The following is a 15,835-nucleotide window of genomic DNA, read 5'->3' on the forward strand; positions in this document are numbered from 1 at the left end:
TTAGGGCTTCTTGCTCACAGCACTTCATCTTTAAACAATCTTGTAGGAAATGTCTTGCCATAGCAAGTGTGTCTGACATTCCTGAGCCCTGCTGAATGAAATTAAGAGAACCAAGTTGGTGGGTTTTTCCTGAGGTTGCTACTCAGTAACTCCAGCCCAGATGATTGCAGAGGAATATTACAGAGTTTACAGAAACTTGTCTGAAATCCATTAGTATCCTTGTTTAGTGTTTTCAGTAATGCGAAAGCATCAGGGACCATGTGTTTCTTTACACTTCCACCGACCATGAAGTTATAAAGAAACACGTGATCCCTGATGAAATGCATTACTGAAGGGCACCTCCACCAGCTGTGAAGGTACCTCTTAACACAAAATGCTTCCTGTGAACTGTTCTCTTCCCTCTACATCTCTTTGTATCTAACAAAACCCCTTCTTACAGAGTGGTCTTCCCAAATTGGACCAAAAGATGGGCATTACAGGCTGCCTGACAGCTGGTCCATCCTCAAACAGGCAAAAAGAAAGAAGAGAGACACAGTTAGAGGCTGCAGAATTCTTTTTCTCCTTCATCTTCATTTGTGGCTCAAAATTCACATGGTCTTCTCTGGGAAAGAACTGTGAGAGACGTGAGCCCCTTGCCTGTAACCTCAGAGGCAGAAAGCAGGCAGAGCCAGAGCTGAGCTAAATGAGAAAAACCTGCTCCTCTCTACAGGTTTTACACCTTCTACATCCCAGCTGGCCCCATCCCCCTGATTTTTAGGGCCATAGGAAAAGTGTATAAGCATTTAGACTGTTTCATGGACTCTGGCTTTCCCCAGCATCATCAGTGCTATGTTGTGCATCGAGGGGCAGCAGCTCTGTCATCACATCCCTTTTCAGTGGCCAAGTGTGGCTGTGGCGTGACTCTGCTCCCTCCTGTCCCCACCTGCCCTGCCTGGCTCAGCTGCAGCCTTGCACATGCCTTGGCTGTGGTAGAGCAGTAGCAAGCACCATTAGACAGTTTATTGGAATCTGACATCTGTTGTTGCTGGGTTTTGGGTTTTTTGTTTGGTTGTTTTTCTTTGTTTTCTTTAAAAAATTTTCTTAGCGATTAAATGGTTCAACTTCAGAGGATGGGCTCTGGTGTATGCATTACTTTTGTTACCCCTATCAGGGATAGGGATGGAGGGGAAGGGAGCAAGCACCCAAACAATGAGCAATCTGGATTAAAAACATTTAAATATTTAAAATGTCAGACCTATTTCAGTGTTTCTTTAATAGGATGCATCCACAATGGCTCAAATGAGTCTATGGATTCAAGTTTAAGTCTAAAACAAGCATTTCTCACAGTGATGGCTGGACCATCTGCCACTCTTCCCTAGTCCTCATGACTGAGTGGTTAAATAAGAAGGATCCACTCAGCATCTGCCAATTGTGCTTTTCCAGTGACCTTTCAAAAAACTGACTGCTTTTTGGCTAAAAATAAATTTTACATTACCAAGCCAATTAGGCAGACTTCCCTATGTATTTTGAATAACACCATTGTTTTGAAATACATCTTGGCTCCCATGTAACAAAAGCCTGATGGTAAAAAAAAGGTGGTTTAAATTGGTTCTGTTTATTGGCTGATATTCAAAATACAGTTAGACAGTTGAGCTTCTGTGCTATCCTGTGACATGCCATCGTTAGCACCTCATGAAGTGAGGGGAAGGGAGAATAAAATCACCCAAACCTTTCTGGAAACCTTGTCTGAGCTACTTTTTTTATTCAGGAATTTTCACTTTCAGAGCACCTCTGTTGCAGACTATTTCCCCATAATGACGTGCCTAGACTTTGATGGAAATATTTCCAGGCAGCTCTTATTTCTCCATCCTCTTTTCTCTTTCCATCTGGGGGTGAGCAGTTGGTGTGGTGATGATGATGTCCAAAATGGGAAACAGACTCTGAACTGAGCCAGTCCCTCGAGGAAAGCCTTTCCTATGGGGTTTGATGTGCCTAGATATGCATATCCATAAAAGCCTGGCCTGAAGTAGGGTGGTATTTGCCCTTAAAAGAAGAACTCAGTAGCAGAGATGAGGTTGCAGAAGCAGGGAAAAGGCAAGGTAGGATTTTGAGAGTGCCAGGCTGTAATGATTTGCTTTATATCTGTACATAAAAATGCATTTGCAGTACCTTTCTGTTAAATCACTGATATAATTTCAGATGTTACAATTTACAGATCATTTCTTAAAGCCAGACCAGTTCTGTTGTATATTTTGGAAGTTATAAATGCCTTCAAAATATATACATTTTCCTGGCTTTTGTGACAACCAAATGGTAGGATGACAGACCTGCCAGCCTTGCAAATGCAGATTTTTTTATCAAGAAGGAACACTACTACATGGTAGTGATGTATGGTTGCAAACTGACCATGCTAAAGGGAGAAGTCAGGAAAAGTGACTTCTTTCAGCTTTGCTCAGTTAAGGGCTCAGCCTCTCATTTTCCTATTCTTTGGCTTTTCTCCAATTCCTGTGTTTTTGAGCTTTTATTTTCCCCCATAATCAGACTGATATCATAGGGATTTGCATGGAAACTGATGCCCTCAGCTCATCTCTGTGCCAGAATGACAACAGTCTCTTGTTCCTAATGGAAAAAAAGATGTAAGATTTCCAGACAACCCCAGTTCATGTGGTGAGGGATCTGCTAGCCTATATGCTGAGCCTACTGTGATGCCTCTCTAATTTCATGAAACCATATGAGAAACAGAAAAAAAAAAGTTAATGTGGTATGTGCATGTGTAAGTGTTAGACAGGTCAGTGTTTCTCCATTGCCCCATAAGGCCTTGCCTCTGTCACCTTGGCTGTGTGAAGAAAAGACCCCAAGATGCTGGGTTTTCCCCAAAGGGAGCAAAACCACTGTTGTTTCGGGACCCTACAGTGACCGTCTGCTGTGCCAAACTCCCTGCAGACACAAGCAAGTATCAGCAATGGTTTCTAAGTTCTGCTGAAGTTGTTTGGTACAGTATCCAATCCTTTTGGTGGTTAGCTTGTTGGTTTAAAGGAAGGTTGACACCAAATTTGACTATCTGAAGTGACCCATTCCTCCTCCATGTAGCAGCAGGTGAGGGGAGGTTCAGGAGATGGTAGGACTGGTAGAATGAAACCCCTCTAAAATCCTTGTGCCCTCTGGCTTGGGTACCCTCATTTGGAACCATCAAAGGAAGGCTGACAGGAACAGATCCTGAACCATTTTCAGATATGCCAGATGGATGGATTATAGTGTTAATGCCATTCATCCAGAGGGAAGAAGCTGATGGATAGGCCATGTGTGTCTTGGCCCTTTTAGCATATTTACTTCCTTGCCAAAGCTCTGGGGAAAATAAACTGCTTTTAATGGAAGCTTGCCCAAACAACACCCAAATATTGACACAAGTCTCTGCGTGGCAAGTTTGAATCTACCTGGCTTGTTGGCTCACTGCTTCAGAAACCAAGCTTCAGTGCAAGCAGTGAACAAGTGTTAGTGTGACGCTCCGGCCTGATGCGACGTGAAGCAGCTGATGCAGGAATGTGCACCAGAGAGCCAGCTCAATAGAAATCAAGACCTACTTTAGCATCGAATTTTGTATTCTCAGCTTTTAGAGGCTTGGCTTCAGGACATTTTTTCATGTTTAGCTCACTCTGTGCTCTAACTGGAGCTGAGAAAGTTGCTGACTCTGTCCTGTGAAACCTCAGCCATGCAGATGAGGAGCTGACCTGACTCAGTGCCAGTGTCATGCTCAGACTTCCTGACTGGTCTAAAGACACTGAGCTCCTGTGCCTGACCTTGTGTGAGAGCCTCTCCCCATCTGCAAGCCAGATGAACCCAAGTCCCTACCAGTTCTGGGAAAATTACATTGGTTTGAAATAATGGGCTTGACGTGGGTCCTTTTCCAGAGTGCCCAAGCTTGAGCGGATGGTTTTTCCTCCCACGTGCACACAGGTGTTCTCTCTTTGGAAAACACACTGAAACAGTAGATCCCATTTGTGGTTTTTGTTAAGCTTCCAGCCTTGAGGGGCAGAAGTTGTTTCAGCGAAAGGAAGTAGAGTTTTGAGGTGTGCGTGGGCAGGACTCCTGCTTTGTTCTTGGGTATGCTAAAGTCACCCAGTATCTGGGGCTTTTTGACTGCTGGGTGTGCAGCAGCTGAGGGAAGCAGCAGTGGGTGGATGTCTGCAGGTCTCTCCTTGCCCCCATCCTGACGTGAAGGGAGTCACTGAGGAGTGCGTGCTCCTCTTGCAGCTGCTGAGACCCAACCCCAGATCCACCAGCATGCACAGCAAAAAAGGTCTTTTTCCACATGTGTCAAAATTAGGGACAGGAAAGTGTTTATTTATATATTATGTATAGGTGCTTTCTGGCTTTCTTTGGAGACATTCTCTCTGCCCTCAATTAATTTTCTCCTCTCCTGCCTCCCATGCTCCCCCTTGCTGCCCCCAGCACCCCTCTCTCCCCTCCCTGTCCCTGATGAGTTCCTTCCTCTCCCAGGATTCGGGGCTGGCAGGCTCTTCTGTGGCTGGAGGGATTGGCCTTGGCAGCTGCACAGGAGCCGGGGTGGTGCCACTTGGGTGCCCTCCCAGCCCCTGACTCACTGCAGGGGGGCAACCACATCCCTCCCAGGGAGATGAACTGATCCCATTTCAACTCCAGGCCTTTTTCCACCTCCTTCCCATCCACTTTTGGGTTTTAGGATTCAGAGAGGAGGAAGGGCTCTCTGAAAGGGAGCAGGGCTGCAGATGGACATTGTCACTCTCCTGAACGGCATTTGCCACCTGCTATGCTTGGGAAAGGCGACGTGGATATTTTTCTGTGCCTGATAATCTCAGTGATGTTGCTTTGGCATGACTCAGGAGTGACTGACTTTGCCCAAAATAAAGATTCCTTGCAAGTATGCATCACTCTTCCAGAAGACTGTGATTCACTGGAGGTTTGCCTCCACCCTCTTTGGTGCAGTCCGCAGCTGTGATTCCCTTTGGAGCCTTTTTTGGGTTTCTTTCGACCCAAAACATAGGTTGATTTTGAGAAGTGGATTTGTGTATCCCAGGCCAAATTCTTCTCCCATTCAGTGTGTATGGGCCAAGTTGCTCAGATCCCTTCAGGCTATATCCAAGTTCTCTGTTTTGTATTGAGTTCTAATGTCAGATGGGCGTTAAAAGGGACTGTCCTGGGCATTTACTCTGATTTTCTGTGCTTATCATACACCTCAGGGATCGCTCCCATGTTCTGCTCCAAGGCCTTCTGCTCCAAGTCTCTGGCTGGTCAGAGACATGGGTCTGTATCCAAGATCTGAGGTGGAGACCTATCTGTGACTGAATATTGGCAGCAACTGATCATAAAATCTTTCCAGTGCATGGAAAGGCTTCCAAGGAGACTCTAGCTGACTCCACCTTATCATCTCCAATGCACCACATAGAGGGAATCTAAAGCTGTAGCTTATTTTGCCATCCTTGTTTCTGCATGCTTGTTTGCCTTTAAGTAATTGCATCTCATTCTATTGTGTTTTTCTGGATATTTGATTTGGTTATTAATTTATGTCATACCTTGCTGCTTTTGCTGAGCTTTTCATGTTGTGTCTCCTCATTTTTATCTTCTGATGCTTATTCTCCAAGGACCTGTATTTCTGCCTGAATACCATGTTAACCTTGGACACCAGATGCTTGTTCTTTTATCCCAAGGTCCCAAATCACCTCTGGCGAAAGCTGACATTGTCTTAAAACCTCTGAATCCAATATAGATGATGTCCTGGACTTGGAAAGAGGAGGCTGTCTGCAGATTTGGGCCCAAGCTCCTCATCTCCCCCATTTGTGACTAGAAATGTTCTAGTACCTGCTCCAGCCCCCTCATCATCTGCCTTGGATTTCAATGCATCACAAAGGGAGGAAAAAAAGCTCTTCAGACCACCCCAGCAGCCCAGCTATAAAATGTTCCATCCAGAACCAGTTTGTACTGGTTTAGCAAAGCTTTTGAAAACCTCAGAAGCTTTTGGTCCAAGGCTTGCCCCTCCGTGGTAAGGAGACTCATGCAACTAGGAGCCTTTGAGGACGTGCCCAGCAAGAAGGTGCAAACACTTGATGGTGAATATTATGAAATCTGGAGAGCATTTTAAAAGGACATTTAAATATTTAAGAATGACAGAGTGGCTCAAAGAATTGCCCGAGGAATAGCTCCCAGTACTGCTGCTTAAGTGCTGTTTGTTAAGAAAGGTCAAATAGCAAACTGCTAAGGACACACACACCGAGCCAAAAGTCATGTTCTCTTTCAGGATGGTGTATCTGATCTGCTCAGGTCAAACAGTCATCCATGTGTTTGTCTGCCTTGCTGAGACAAGAACAGTTTAGGAAGCTAAAGTTAAAGATATGACAAGTATTCAAAACACATCAAGGAGAATCCAAACTGTCTCAAACCTGATTTCAGGGCAGACATCAGAAATTATTACAGCATTTTAATCCTTTTCTTGACTTGTATAATATTTTTAAAACTTTTCCTGAAGCCAGAAGGGCTTGAAGCTTTGTTTAAAAAGATGGGGGAAATTTCACCAAATGTGATCTTAAAGCAGAACTCTGAAGAAAAAGTGAGCACTCCAAAATAAATAAGCTTGAGCTCAGAAGGGGAAAAGGAAAAGTGTTTCTTCAGATATAATCAGCTTAAGCATGGTGGCTTTTACTTTGCCAGGTGTACTGTCTTTGTTGGTGTTCACTATCTAGACAAGCTTCTTTCTGAAATGCTGTAGAAAATTCTCAGTTTGCTCTCTTTTAGCATGTCATTTAAGGAACTGGACTGTAAATCATTCTGGACTTCAAATAAGCCTTTGATTTCACTTCAGGCTTCTCAAACAGATGTTATGACAGGTATGTAGGTCCATGGTAAGCAATGGCAATCTTCCAGCCATTTTTGTAACCCCTGTGTAGCTCTTTCACAGTTATGACCTAATTCTCACCTTCCCCTCAAATATTCCCCAGTCACGAGACACTAATTTTGGATTCATTATTAAGATCAGATAACAGGAGAAAGTCTTCACTATGAGGGTGATGAGGCACTGGTACAAGTTGTTCAAGAAGCTGTGAATGCCCCATTCCTGGCAGTGCTCAAGGCCAGGCTGGACAGGGCTTTGAGCAACTTGGTGTAGTGGCAGGTGTCCTTGCACATGGCAGGGGGTTGGTGTCTTCCAACTCAAAATCTTCTGTGGTTCTATGCTGAAAATCACATGCAGCCCCTTCTTGCATTCACCGTAAGTACAAGCCAATGCCTCCCTCAAGCTTTCCAGAAGGTCAAGAGCTGCACTGTCATCTCACAGGAGCTCCCAGGACTATTCATCTGTTAGTGAGGCTCCACAGCTTTTTCCAAGTTCAGAAATGTAAAATGACTTTCTGTGAGTCTGGCCCTGTGCATTCCTTTGCAGTGTTACCATTGCCTTGATGAAGTGCTTTGCCAGAGGTGAGGTACTGATCCACCTGCAAAGGGAGACATTGAAAAAGCTCTTGGTGGGAGAGAGTATTGGGGAAGTGGTGGAAAAATTCTGGTGAAGGAAGACTTGGTGGTAAAATTATTTTACACGCAGGAGCAGCTGACAAATCCATGTAGTCTGTGCTTTTTGTGCGGCATTACAAAATTAGAAAGTTGTTTTTCAATGAACATGAAACTGCTGAAGAACAGAAACTGAAGTGCTGTAAATAGTGCTGGCTCTTTGAAGCCACAAAGAGGAGACTGTTCTGCTGGGAGATGCCAGGCCTGGGAACACGGCTTTCCTTTGTCCCTGCATCATTATGCAGCAGCTGGCGCGCGCTGAGCACGACTCCCAGATTTGCCTGTGCTGCTAACTCAGGACAAAGAAGAGACAGTGGCTGTCTGGGAGTGGTGGCCAAGGGAATTCTAAGTTCTTCAACCCACCTGGCTCAATGGGGCAATGGTCTTCTATGGATACATGTGGTGGGGTAAAGAATCGGTCTGCAAGCTATATTTGCTCAGAATATCTGAGATAATTGTTTCTGTTTTGTCTTAGGAAGGATAAAGAAATCCCAGTTCTTTTTTTTTTAGGAGCTACAGCTTAGTCTCTTATGTCTTTGTCACCAGTGCCAGTGGGTTTTGCACTGGGAGTGGTGGCAGCTGACATGAGCACCCCCGTGGGTTGTCCATGATTCCTGAAAACAGCATTCCAATGCCTGTTTGAGCAGTTTGGCTTAAAATGTAGCTGAGGAAGCAACAGACACTGATGGGTTTAGTCCTGAACCTGGCTGAAACCTCTCCATGGATACACCCCAAGGGCAGATCACAGGGTACTCTGACTGGACACAACTGCCCAAAAGTGTCACCTAATAAGAGATGGTTGAACTGAGCCCAAACACACAAGACAGCTGTAGGAGCCCATTATATTTTGTCTGGTGCAAATGCATGTCTTTGGGGAATTTAAACCCCATCCTACACCCCTGTCTGATTTCTGCATGGATTGTGTCTTGCCTTGACACTTGGAGCTATTTTCTTCCACCAGTTGTCTGTGGCTGGGCCTCAGCTTTGCACAGCCCCTGCTCAGCTTTCACTGTTGAAAGCAAGGAGGGTCATTAAATCCCACTGACCTTCAAAAGAGCCCCAAATGAAACCTTAACAATGCTTTTAATAAAGGTGCTGGCTCTGAAGGTTTTGTCTCATGCACCTCATGCCAGATAATGGCACAAGAGATGCTTGTAAATGGGAACTTTATTAAACTTCATTAAAGGAGTCACAGGAGCAAGGGTTGCACCTTTCAGCCTTGCCATGGGAGAACCACTGCATTAAAGCTAAGTTTTTAAATTAGGCTATGGAAATCAGGTTTAACCACTCACAGTGATTTTATCACATGTGTATGCATGGAAACATTTTCTTAACTAATGAACACATGGTGAAGTGGTTAATTGATTGTAGGTGCCTGAGAGCCTCCATGCATTGCCCTGATTAATTTCCTGCTCAGCCTTTAGTCTGTGAACGGCTGCAGGAATGAATGTCCCGCGGAGTCAAGCCTGAGGACAGACAACCACAAAACACAGAGGGTTAGGCACAGTTTCACCAAGGAACAGTAGCCAAGATCTGGGGGAGAAAACCTGCCAAGATCATCAGCTGAAGTAAGTAACTCAAGAAGGAGCTGGGCAAGTTTCCAGAGCTGCAGAGTATGAGGTAAAGCCATTAACGGGATTTTTGGTTTTAAGATAATGAGAGATTGGTTAGTGGTTGGGATTTCCTGGACTCCCGAGGCTTAGGAAATACTAGAAACACGGATGTGGAAGGCTGGTCTTGGGGAAGGGGCTCAGGGGCTCCTCTGTGCCAACAACCAGCCTCCCCTGGCCCTGTGCTCTCCAAAAGGAGGTGCCTGGTGGGATCTGTGTTGCATTGGTGTTCCCAAATACAAGGGAAGGCTGAGCTGCCCCAGTTGGCCTGGCACTTGACAGTCAAAGGGCAGCAGCTGGTGGGCTGCATCCAGAGGAGGATGGAGTTACCTCCAAGGCAGGGGCTCTTTCAGATATTTTTATTATGTTCCTTCTTCCAGTTTGGATAAAGGAGGTTGTGCTTTTCAGGGACAAAATTCACAAAACCCAGACAGTGTTTACAAGAGCACAATGAGATGTCTGCTTACAAATTGAATCTCTTGGGGGTTTAATTCCAAACTCTGCTCTTGCATTTGGAGAAGCCATAGAGAATTTTTTTCATTGTAAGGGTTTTCCGACAGTGTTGTGGTGAAAAGAAGGAGGATTGCATAAAAATTAATTGACCACTGGCTGTGGGTTCTAAGTCCAAGAAGAACTGGTCAGTGTATGCTGGCACCCTGCTGAACAGCCAGGAGCTTGGATAATGATGGATTAGCCATTTTATTGAGCTTCTTATTTGTCTGTGCCCTTAGGTTCCTCCTGTGTATCTGCATGCTGGGGGCTGAAGCTCACCCTCTCAGATCCTGCCAGAGTTCTGCCGTTGTGCTTCCCTTTGGAGCATGGTGGCCCCTGAGCCTGGGAGCCAACATGCCCATGCCCACAAGGAGAGGGAAGAGAACCCCCAAAATTTTCTCTGATTGCTCTCTTCTTGTTTTTGTTTTTGTTTTTTTTTTTAATATGCATGAGATACAAATAGCATAAGTTAACAAAGCCCATCAGCCTAAATGAAGAGAGATCTTCAGGTGTGCTTGCAAGATGAAGCTGGACTATTCCTAGAGCACCTTGTTGCAATTAGATTGTGTCAAACCTGCTACAAGCATGTACCATTGCCTCTGGCTGGGCAAGGTTTAATGTGATTCATAGGATGTCTCAAGCCTTTAAGTTTTTTCCATAAGCAAATGATCATTGCAAATCTCTTGGCATGCTTTGCAGCAATGACCAACATATAAAATAAATATTAATAAAATAATTAGCTTTTCAGAAATGGGTTAAACCACACTACCAGCTGTGTCTTCACAAACACCACAGCATCTGAACTGCAAAAGTAATGTTCAAACCCCATCTGTAATGGAACAAGTTACTTTCATGCCTATGCATAGAATTTCTGTCTGTGGAATTTGCTTCATCTTGGAATTTTTCAGTGTTAACTGAGGTTCCATGACTGATGGATACTTGGGAGTTTTAGTTACTAGAAAGGAATACTCAAATACTTAAATATTTGTATGCATTAGCCCTTATTAAATTAAAACTGTTTTAATAATGGGTTTGTTGCAAGAATTTTAATTCCTGTCTTGACTTAATGTAATCCTGTACCATAATACTTTAATGCTGAGAAAGCCTCTGCCTGTTCCATTTTTCACTACCCTTTTCTGTAGGAGGCATACCCACCTTACAGGGGCTTAGGAGCACACTGGCACATCCTTCTTGCCGTGGACAAAGCTGGCTGATTAGCACCCACATGAAAATATCAATCATCAATAAGGTTAAAACCAGCAAATTCTTCCCACCTGCAGTGACGCTGCTGAAGCAGGAGATAAGAAATAGGAAGGAAAGGTGTAGGATGGGAGCTGTCATGCTGAGGCAGTGAAGGAGCACATTAGTGGCTATATAATTCATTAGGGGCATGGTGGAAGGTCAGCAGCAGTCAGTACTGCAGCCTGGAAGGAACTGGAGATGCAGGCCTGGAGACTGGTCCCTTATGGTTTGGGTCCAGACTCACCTAAAACTCTGGAGATTAAAAAAAATTAAGGACTGAACAAATGACACCTAGTTTTGGACAGAGTGTGAAACTTGAGCCATTTAAAGGGGGTTGATTAGATATTAGGCATTCTTAAAGCCATGAAATGTTGAATTCCTGTTTTGAGGAAAAATTGACTAAACTTTGACCTTCATTGCCTTGCCAGTCCGAGTTTCCCACATTCACACACATGCTTTTCCTAGAAGAAGTCATCCAGAGGAACAAGGTGCCTTTTGTTAGGAGCAGCCAGCTGAGTTAAATAATGCTGCTTTCAGATCACTCCATGGCACGGAAAGAGCTCAGTGCCCTTCTGGTTTGCTGTCTCCCATTACCTCAAGTTGGGCTGGGCTTTGCAGGCTGTGAGCTGACAGACAGGAGGTCTCAAGCCTTCTGAAGAAGCGTGTTTGTTTTCTGCAGCATGCACTGAGCAGGTCTCAGCTGAAAGCTCGTGGAGATGCTGCCTTGCCAAGCCTGGGCCTCCAAAGGGTGGCTGGGAGGAGCTGCTGGGTGGGACGAGGAGACACCAAGTCTGGAGTCTGACACCTACTCAAGAACTAGTGTGCACAACACTCGAGAGGAAGAGAGGATAAAAAAGAGCTCTTTTTAGGGTCTCCTCTGCCTGGGCACACTTGTTCTTGGCTGTTTGCTTTTGTTTGCGTCAGCTTGGCTTTGACTGGTTTCCTGCCTCTTTCTAGCCAGCACCTTGTATCTGTTTCTGCTCTCATTTGTTTTAGAAAAATAACTTTTTCTCGGTTTCCCTCTTCATTTTTGCTGGTAGTTGTGAAAGGAAGGATCTTTTCCTTTTTTGTCTTTACACAGTATCATTGCTGCTTCCTTTTTTCCTTTTTTTCCATCCTGCAAATGAGGCACACTAATGAGAGTACACACCAGTGCTCAAGAAGTAGGAAGCTTTTAACCCCCCCCAAGTGCTGTGTAACAGATTTTGGGGCAGGTGTGGAGGGTGCAAACAAGGAAGGCCTCAAAAGGCTCATGTGACAGTTCTCTGCAAGGGTCATGCTTAGGTGTCAGTGCAGACACCTGCTGCAGATGCTTGGTGTACATTGTAGTGTCTCGCTTTAGCAAACAATTTGAGCAATCTTTTAGCCAAACCATCTGGATAAGGCTGAGAAGGGAGTGCAGAGTTTTGTGGAGAGGACATGCAGGTGGCAGTGGGTGAGATTTAACTTGTGTTAAGTGACTGTGGTCTGCCTGTCAGTCCTGAGACCCTCCCTTTTAAGAGCTGCACTAAACAGGAAGGATAATTAAAAAAAGATAAAGGCTATGAGCTGCTTTTGACCAAACATCAGGATCTTTCAGATGCTTTGTAAATCATTGAGATGTATTTATGGAAATGTTTTGCTTATATTTTGTAATTCCAAGTAGAGGATTGACACTCTAAGATGCTAATTTAAATGACATTTTGGCTTTTGTCACTATCTAGTTCTAACTGTATGACTGATCTGTGATATGCATGTGGATAAGAACCCACAGTTGATGAATTAAAAAGCAGAGGAGAAAGGATATGTTTTTATTGCATTATAAACTCCTTAATGACTTCAGAGCTTTAAAACCATATGATTAAGGCTTTATAAAACAATTCATAGTTTTCTGCACCCAGTGCACAATCAGCATTAATGCTGGCCCGTGTTTGGGTATGGATGCTGCAGTTCAGGGCCTGGCTCCTGAATATTGGGGTGTGGGGCTTCTGCTGTTTTAATCTAGATTTTGTGCATTTTAAGACCTTCTGCTTCCAACCTATCCTGCCTGCAAAAGAACAGACCCCACAGGCCTGATCTTATAGTATTATTTGCAGCAGGGAGAGAATGATTTGAGGGGATGATGATATACTTTCTCTGAGATGCTGCTAAAGGAGAGGAGAGTTTTGAGGTCTTAAATGCTCTATTACACAGAGGGAAATCGGTGGGCATGAGCTGTTTAGTGGGCATGAAGACCTTCTTAAGTGCAATGGTGATTGAGGGCACTTAAAAATGTAAGAATGAGGGAGAATAAAGCAACTTCTTAAAAAATTTTTTTCCGCGGTACTTCCAGTGACTGCCCCCACCCAATTCACTGCTCCATCAGTCCGTGCCTGTTCAGTGCTCAGCTACAACCTTTACAGCAAATTTTTGAAATCACAGCAGGAGCAGGAGACAATCTCTGCCCTCTTCAAAGGAGAAGATAACAGCAGAGGAGGTCAGTGATGACACGGGGAGCAGCTGCAGTGTGGCAGACCCATATGTTGCAGGTCAGCATGGCCCTGGGCGAGCATGGGCTCCACTGTTTGCTCTTCCTAACACGATTGCTGCCCTCAGACACCAAGCTGACAGCCAATTTAGAGCATCTCCTCACCAGGGGCTTGCTTGCCAATCTGTGCCTGCCCTTGACCAATGCTCAGCCCTTGTCCCATGAAATCTGTGCTTAAACATAAATATGGTCCTTCCCCAGGGTCTTAATTGCAAATGTATTGATGAGTGGGAGGTCCCTTTTCCTCTTGCCTCTGGCTCGCTCTCTTGAACTGTGCCACACTGAAAGTGGGTCATGTCAGAAAACTCAGGCAGTGAGGAGGACTATGGCAGCTTTATCACTACTCTGATTTTGCTGTTTTGGTCACATTATATGACTTCTTTCTGAAGGGATGCAGTGAAGTACTCAGTCCTCAGTACAGAAGAGAAAGAGGACAAAGTTTCAGTGTTCCCTGTTCACCCTCCTGAGGAATGCCAAGGGAGCTAAAGACAGCAGGAGATCTGTAGAGCAGTTTCAGATAATTCCAATGGAAAAAAAATATATAGTCATTTTGGTTCACCAGAATTCTACCATGCTTTCTGCTGTTGAATGCAGCACTCAAGGGGAGCAGCCTTGTGTCTAACAAAATGCATTTCTTTAAAAACCTCAAACTTATTTATAATTATCAATTTGTAAACCAAAGTAGGTGACCCTTGCAGATGCTGAATCAAGCTGAAATACAGATGTTGGTGCAGATGGTATGGAGCATGATTTAGTCATGACGACAGCAACAATATGTGGGACACCATTTCTCATATCACCCTGCAGTATAACACATTTTCCTAACCATGAATGTTATTTGTGGACTTTTTCCAGACCACAGTCTGCACATAATATTGTCATCTCACTCAGCCTGGCCAGAGAAGCTCATATAAAATATTCATTTAATGATTTGAACTGAAAAGGCTGTAGCTAAGAATGGGCTTTTTATCAAGTCCTGATATAAAAAGAACTTTTTTCTTTCATATTTGTGAGATGTGTTTAGTTTATAGGTGCTGAGTGAATATTTCCACCCTCAGTAAGAGGTTCCAGGGACCACTAAATTTTGGATTGTGCTAGAACGAACTTGTACATATTTAAAAAGAAAGCCAGCTCCTGCAATTTGTATGCAGGGAACATAGATGTTGTATTCTAGTCCCCACGCCACTGTTCCATGAGGTTAACAAGCCTCAGTTTCTTCTGAGCATGTGCCTGGGAAGTTTATTTGATGCCTGCTGCTGATGAGGAGGCTCAAGCATGAGAGCTGAAGGGCCAAAGCCTGAGGCTCAGCCCTCATGGCTCTGATGTGCTGCCAACTCTGGCGGCTGAGTGTGGCAAGCACATTTCTCTCCCTCAGGATTTTTCGTAGAGGTGCACAGAGAGAAATGAAAGAGAAAACAATTTCTATTTCTGCTCCTTGTTTTTCCTATGTGGAATGTGTTTGGAGAATTGTTTACTTGGAGTGAGTGCTTGATTGGATTCTGGTGAGCATTGTTTGAGCCTGATGGCCAATCCAATCCACCTGTGCTGGACTCTCGAGAGAGGGTCACGAGTTGTGTTAGAGCTGGAGTCAGAGAAACTAGTATGTAGTTTTAGTATCCTCCTTTTATATAGCATATTAATATATTTTAGTATAGTTATAATAAAGAAATAATTCAGCCTCCTGAACTGAGTCAGACATCGTAATTTCTTCCCATGGGATTCGCCTGCATTTACAATAGCTGAGCTCCATCTCTGAGCCTGCCCACCCTCAGCCAGGGTGGCTTTGTGCTGCTTGGTGCCCACAGCCGGGCTTGGCCAGGGCCCAGCACCCCTCGCTCTGCCCCGAGAGCCCAGTGTGCCTGTCCTGGCACCGGGGTTTGCACTGGGGTGATTCTGCTGCTCCGCCTGTGCCTGGTAGATCTTTTCTGGCTACTTCAGCTGCTTTTCTCACCTCCATCCTGATCGCACCTGCTTTGCTGCTCAAGTCAAGCCAGTTCAGAAAGCTGAGCAGGTTGAAAATGAGGAATTTGTCCTTTTTTCCCCTTGCTTGCTCCCTCTCCTTATGTTTCTTTTGGAACTGAGGGAACTCTGGTGCCAGATTACACCCAGTTTGTAGGGATCCAGAGCCTCGGGCAAATAGGGTCTGGGTCTAGTTTCCAGCCCCACCTGGATTTGCACAGCTCAGCCTGTCCAAAGAAAAACTGTATGTGATGGGTGAAAAAAACAGTGTCAATATCTGAGATTTCTTTTTTTTACATTTCTAACTCTCAGTAAATTTACTGCCATGTGTTTTTTCTTGACTATGATCACACTACAAGTGTAGTAGTAGATCTGTGTTCAGATACACAGAATTTTTCTGCATGCAGTCATGCCAGATGCTCAGACTAAGGATGTTATGAGTAATGTTAAAGTATCTGATTTTTAAAAATAGATATTCATTTTCATATGTTTAATTGTCCTGTCAAAAGATGGA

The sequence above is a fragment of the Lonchura striata genome, chromosome 1 (assembly GCF_050655825.1).
Source record: "Lonchura striata isolate lonStrDom1 chromosome 1, ASM5065582v1, whole genome shotgun sequence".
Taxonomy (NCBI): domain Eukaryota; kingdom Metazoa; phylum Chordata; class Aves; order Passeriformes; family Estrildidae; genus Lonchura; species Lonchura striata.